Below are 7,063 nucleotides of genomic sequence, written 5' to 3'. Positions count from 1 at the left end.
AGATAGGGACACGTGTTGTGTATAATGTCCTCATATTTACTGTTGATGTCATGTTGTGGGGGTTGGGTGAAGATCCAGGTGAGGGTTCCACAGTCAGATAGGGATACGTGTTGTGTATAATGTCCTCATATTTACTGTTGATGTCATGTTGTGGGGGTTGGGTGAAGATCCAGGTGAGGGTTCTACAGTCAGATAGGGATACGTGTTGTGTATAATGTCCTCATATTTACTGTTGATGTCATGTTGTGGGGGTTGGGTGAAGATCCAGGTGAGGGTTCCACAGTCAGATAGGGATACGTGTTGTGTATAATGTCCTCATATTTACTGTTGATGTCATGTTGTGGGGGCTGAGTGAAGATCCAGGTGAGGGTTCTACAGTCAGATAGGGATACGTGTTGTGTATAATGTCCTCATATTTACTGTTGATGTCATGTTGTGGGGGTTGGGTGAAGATCCAGGTGAGGGTTCTACAGTCAGATAGGGATACGTGTTGTGTATAATGTCCTCATATTTACTGTTGATGTCATGTTGTGGGGGTTGAGTGAAGATCCAGGTGAGGGTTCTACAGTCAGATAGGGATACGTGTTGTGTATAATGTCCTCATATTTACTGTTGATGTCATGTTGTGGAGGTTGGGTGAAGATCCAGGTGAGGGTTCTACAGTCAGATAGGGATACGTGTTGTGTATAATGTCCTCATATTTACTGTTGATGTCATGTTGTGGGGGTTGAGTGAAGATCCAGGTGAGGGTTCTACAGTCAGATAGGGATACGTGTTGTGTATAATGTCCTCATATTTACTGTGTAACCAACATAATATTAGAAGGGGGGTCTTAATGTTATACCTGATCGGTGTATATACAGGTTGGGAAAGCAATTAAACATTAATCTTAAAAAAAAATTTAATGGTACAAACCTGCTTCCCTATTACAAAACAAGCAGGCCAAAACAGCCCCTCAACACTTTAGTAAAGACTAGCAATCATTCAAACAAGCCTAGACCAAAGATAATTATTAGACTGGTTAAAAGAATAGTGAGATGTTTGCTCTAGTTTATTCTTGTATATAAATAAACATGCGACACCAAAACCTTAATATTAAACTATATTATTCATACCACAGCACTGAAGCGAGTTAGGCGACCTGTCGAGGATCTTCCAGGCACCTCAGAAGGTATGGGCATTAATCTCATTTAACTAGCATGTTTAGCAAGGTTTGATTCAGTTCATGTAGACCAAGCAGTGCCTACTGTATGTTACAGTATTATTTTATTCTTGGATTATTAGCCTTGGAAAGCCCTGACCTTGAATCTGCTGGTAAGACAAGATGGAAGTTTTTAACTACTAATCGATTTTAAAGATATATAAATGTTAGTCGAAGCTAAAAAATCAGTGGCATATCTAGAATTTGAGATTCTGGATCACTTTTTGCATTTGCTTGATTGATTTAAATTAGATGTGCACATGTTTCTGTTTTGTTTTTAAGCAGTTTACCAAAAATGTAAGAAGAAGAAGAAGAAGAAGAAGAAGCAGCACAGCAGTAGGGAAGAGCATGAACAAGCTAGTAAAAAACACCAACAAAAATGTACAATAAACACTTTATTAGATCTGTAGATCAAGCCGCCTTAGCATCTGTTTCTATGAGCCGCTATACGTAGGTAATTCACCATATTGGAACAGTCCAAGCGGTTGGGGATGCCAAGTCCATCCCCCTAAACTACACTACTTTTAAAGGGGTGGTAAAACACATTCTTTCGAAGGCTTGATTGTGTTTGTGGGGTGGAATGTAACATGTGTTCATGCTTCGTTTAAAAAAAAAGCATTATTTTTCATATATTTGACCTTTATTCTACACTGCTCTGTCCCTCCTTGTAAAAACGGTCTGATGGTTTCCGGGTTGTATGAAGCCGGTTCCTCAAAAATACGCAATGGGCTCAGATTGGTTAGCTGGCCCAGTGTGTTGTGATTCGCTAACCGCCTAGTGCACGTATGTCGGAAACGCTACGCCCCTTCCCTTTACCGGTAGCCTCAGGCTACTAGCCTGTGCTTTGGGTAGTACAATGGCGTCTATAAAACCATACAAATTTGAGCAGTTTGTAACGTTAAGTGTTTGTCGGATAACGTTAAGTATGAATGAGCATTTAACGAACTGGTTTGCAGAGCCAAATGAGCGTTGTCATCTGTTTATTTCCTTGCTAACGTACAATTAACAATACAAACTATTACAGGAAAACACTGCGAAGAAAAATAAATCACACTTACAGGTTGTGGCCCGTAAACAGCTTCTGTTTTTAAATCCATCTTTCAGGACAAGCCGTTGTGCGAATCCTGCATTGAACTCATTGAACATGTGCAGCGGGAGCCGCGCACGCCCGTCTCATGTGGCGTTCACACCGGACGCGATTGACGCAAATAAATCGCGCTATTCGCGCGAAGGTGGACGCTTGAACATTTTGAGTTTACTCGCTTCATTCGCGGGTGAAATTCGCTTCATTCGCGTGTGACATTCACTGCACAACAGACGCAAATCCGTGTCATGGGCGGGGCTTCTGCCAGCGGCTCGTCTCGTTGAGAAATGGCTGACATGGGCTGCTACACATCTTTTTTTTGTTAAAATCTACTGTTAATGTGTGACAAAACGGAGTTTTAAGACTTTTTCAGTCGATAATGTAGTTGTTTAATAGCCTGGTTTTACCAGACTCTCGTACATTTCATTTGTACATAGAGTCTGGCCACTCTCCATTGACAAGCGTTTACTTCCTTGAAGGCGGGTTCTCTGTTGAAGTTTAAAACTATTGGATCTGCCAAGAGTCACTCTGAATCTGCCTAACCAATCGCTAACGTTTGGTCGTGACGTATGTCACGCGCCGTTCGCCTAGATTCTCACATTAACTGAGCACACCACCTCAGTATCAGTGATAAAACCTCGTGCATTCGGATTGTTATTTATTCACAGTGGAGGAGAGTTTTGTGATCGGAACGCGCTGCTCTCGTGGTGCATATATCATGCAATCATAACATGATTGTATGCTGTCAATAAAATGTCATATGCTTAGTATGATAAGAATAAATGCTGCCTTGAATAACAGCCCAATTCAAATGTTTACGTGCTTTTCTTTTCTTTTTTGAGCGGTGGTGAAATATTTTGCTCTTGTAAACACTTGCCAGTATTTAAAGAAATACAAGTCTAGAAATGCAAATTACAGCTCACGCAACCGCGCAGTGCTCTGAAAGGGTCTATAAAGGATATAAACAGTGAGTTTTGAAGTGACATATTCTTGAAAACTCAGAGATGTGGATTCGGACAGCAATTACATGACCACACGACCTTGGTGTTTGTCAAAAGTCGATAATTCAGCCTGGGTTTTTCTCGCGGGTGGTGGGAGACGGACGGCTTCAGCAACTCCTTCACCACTAACGGAGCGAGCTGGAAAAGACTTTTCCCGGACCACAACATCAGCAGTACAGCAGTGATTGTTCTTGCTCCGTGTAACGGGAGTTCGTTTGTTCAGGGAAGAAGGAGGCGGGAACCGGCGAACGTTTAACAACTTTTAATCAAATAATAAACACAAAATGAAAGTAAAAGCGGCAGCCCCTCACGGACGACTGCCGCGCACAAACATAACAAAACCCAACTTAAAATCCCGGCCTGGTCCTCTCTCGTCCTTCACCGGTGTCGCTCGCCCTTATATGCCTCCGTGCTCCCTCATGAGAGGACTCGAGACCGGTGTGTCTCAATCACGCACACCGGTCTCGCTCGCTCGTCCACCTCGCCACTCTTTTAACTTCTGGACATTCGTCAGCGCTGCCACACACTCGCATCTTTCTCCGACGCCATTACTGAACTACAACTCAAACTAGCGCACGACATCAACGTCATCGCTCTCAGCCACTCCCTCTGTGCGCTGATTGGACCGGTAAAAAATTGTTCGGGGGAAAACCTAAGCATACACCGCAGTCCCAGACGTAGTACTGAAGGAAAATGAAAATTGAGCGGAAGTATGTAGGAGGGCGGAGCCAGGCTAGTTGTTTAAAGCTCAAATCTGTGGTTTATTTATATAAAGAGTGCCTATTTGTACATTTTATCTGGCGTTTTCGGAGTTGTGAGCTCCAGTGGATCAGCGGCGCTCACACTGGCAGTGTGTGTCCCGTGCAGCTGAACCGCGGCTCGTGGATTGCAAATACAGGCAAATATTGTCCATTCTGTCACATTTTCCAGTCTTCTCCTCCGACCCCTGTCTGTCTCGTGCTTTGATTTATGATGGGCAGCATATATCTGCTGCAGATGCGACCTATTCCCCTCTGTCTCATACACACATGCATATAACATGTTGAATGTTAAATGCACTGCAACCCCCCCGTCCCTAGGAAGGCTGAACAAAGTGGACCTGCAGTCTGGATGAAAATAACAGCGTTTCGTCGGCATTGGCAACAACACTCCAGCCTACTAACTATACCACAGCAACACTCCAGCCTACTAACTAGCCTACCACAACAACTATTCCCCGCGGCGATACAAAATGGCCTCGCCCACCCTTATTTAATATTCTTGGAGGAGGGGTTTATGCAAATATTGGGGCTGGTGATGTCAGAGACCCCTGAGGAATGTCTAGTAGTCCCTAGCGGCCGTTTGCTGTAGTCCTTAGAAATTGATTTCTTTAAAAGCCAATATCTCCCTTTGCTTTAAACTTTGAACGTTGTAACTTTCCAGATGTTGTTTATGCTCAAACAGCAACATTACACACTAGCTAAAGTTAGAAAAGTGAAATCGTGCTTGCTCTATTGCTCTAAACTATAGAATTAAACTATTATTCTTCCGCAGTTTAAAGGTTACATTTTTTTTTTTAGCCAGCTGTCTTAAGGTGCGTTCTGGTTTCACCGATATCTATGGTTTCTCCACGGGGTTTGCAGCTTTTCGATGACCGTTGGCGTCGGGTGGCGTCACTTCAAAGCGTTCCCATGGCAACAGGGGGAAATGGCGGCTCTTGTGTGAAGTAAACGAACATTTTTCAACTTTCTACTAATATATGTGACTTTATTGCAACGAAAATGCGGGGATTATGAAATCATGCTAGCCCCAAATATTTTGCACGCGGAAATAGGCAATTTACGCAGCGAAAGTGCGGCGTATTTGGAAAAAAATGCTGTCCCCGCATAAATATGCAGACTTTGGCTGATTATGCATTAACTCTTGCGATCGCCTAATCGCGTTTTTCTGGAGGGACTGTATTTTATTTAACAGAAGTTCCCTTTCAAAGCCTACAGCGAACTGCCGGTTTGGACTACATCCCTCTACTTCCTGCTTTAATTACGTCAGTAGAACAGACTAACCTCCGCCCACAAGAATACGCCAAAAAGGGGGCGTGGTCTTGTTGCTCTCCCACGTGGAGAAGAGGAAGTGTTGCGTGGAGATGAGGAAGTGTTGCGTTTGAGTGTGTTTGTCGCCATGTCGTCGAGACGCTGTTATTTTCTTCCCGGAGTCAAATCACCTTTGTTTGGCTTTCCCAGGGACGCTGTAGAGATTATTGAACGCATACATCTCCCCGTTACGGTAAGAGGCGTGACCTTTCCGTGCAACGTGCAACACAGGAACCGGGCAACGTGCGCTAAGCTGCTGTCCAATCACAACACAGGAACCGGGCAACGTGCGCTAAGCTGCGGTCGAATCACAATACAGGAACCGCTGGCACAATCAGAACTCGTTACGTGTTTCTGAAGGAGGGACTTCATAGAACAAGGAACTCATCAGCCGTTTTTAGGACAGTGAGAACAGCGGTATACAGATGAGTAAATTGTGTGAAAAAACTGTGTTTTTTTACACGCGAAACATGAACACATGTTATATTGCACACTGTAAACACAATCAAAGCTTTAAAAAAACACGAAAACGGGACCTTTAATGTTTTTGATGAAAGCATTTCTCCATATAATGGACTTCGATGGGCATCATTCTGTTCAAGGTCCAAATGAGTTTCAGTGTAAATCGTCTGGTGTCGTTTGGTATTATTTAAAGGTCCCGTTCTTCGTGATCCCATTGTTCAAACTTTAGTTAGTGTGTAATGTTGCTGTTAGAGCATAAATAATACCTGTAAAATTATAAAGCTCAAAGTTCAATGCCAAGCGAGATATTTTATTTAACAGAAGTTCCCTTTCAAAGCCTACAGCGAACGGCTGGCTTGGACTACATCCTGGTACAGCCTGCTTTAATTACGTCAGTAGAGCAGTAGAACAGACTAACCTCCGCCCACAAGAATACGCGAAAAAAGGGGGCGTGGTCTTGTTGCTCTCCCACGTGGAGAAGAGGAAGTGTCGCGTGGAGAAAAGGAAGTGTTGCGTTTGAGTGTGTTTGTCGCCATGTCGTCGAGACGCTGTTATTTTCATCCCGGAGTCAAATCACCTTTGTTTGGCTTTCCCAGGGACGCTGTAGAGATCATTAAGCGCATACATCTCTCCCGTTAAGAGGCGTGACCTTTCCACGTGCGCTAAGCTGCTGTCGAATCACAACACAGGAACCGCTGGCACAATCAGAACTCGTTACGTGTTTCTGAAGGAGGGACTTCATAGAATAAAGGAACTCATTAGCCGTTTTTAGGACAGTGAGAACAGCGGTGTACAGATGAGTAAATTGTGTTAAAAATACTGTGTTTTTTTTTACACGCGAAACATGAACACATGTTATATTGCACACTGTAAACACAATCAAAGCTTCAAAAAACACGAAGAACGGGACCTTTAAAGCCCTTTTGAAGCTGCACTGAAACTGTCATTTGGACCTTGAACAGAATGATGCCCATCGAAGTCCATTATATGGAGAAATGCTTTCATCAAAAACATTAATTTCTTTTCGACCGCAAAAAGAAAGACATGGACATCTTGGATGACATGGGGGTGAGGAAATTATCAGCAAAAGTTTATTTAAAAGTGAACTAATCCTTTAAGTTTATCAAAGGGAAATGATAAAGTGCTTTACCTCAATTCGCATTTTAGTTATTTTTTATTTTTGTATTTGAAAAAGCACACATTAAACTTTGCTTCTTGTTCCCGTACTTGGTGTACTGTTTTATGT

This window comes from Gobio gobio (assembly GCF_949357685.1).
Source record: "Gobio gobio genome assembly, chromosome: 2".
Lineage (NCBI taxonomy): Eukaryota > Metazoa > Chordata > Actinopteri > Cypriniformes > Gobionidae > Gobio > Gobio gobio.
This window is presented reverse-complemented; position numbering follows the sequence as displayed.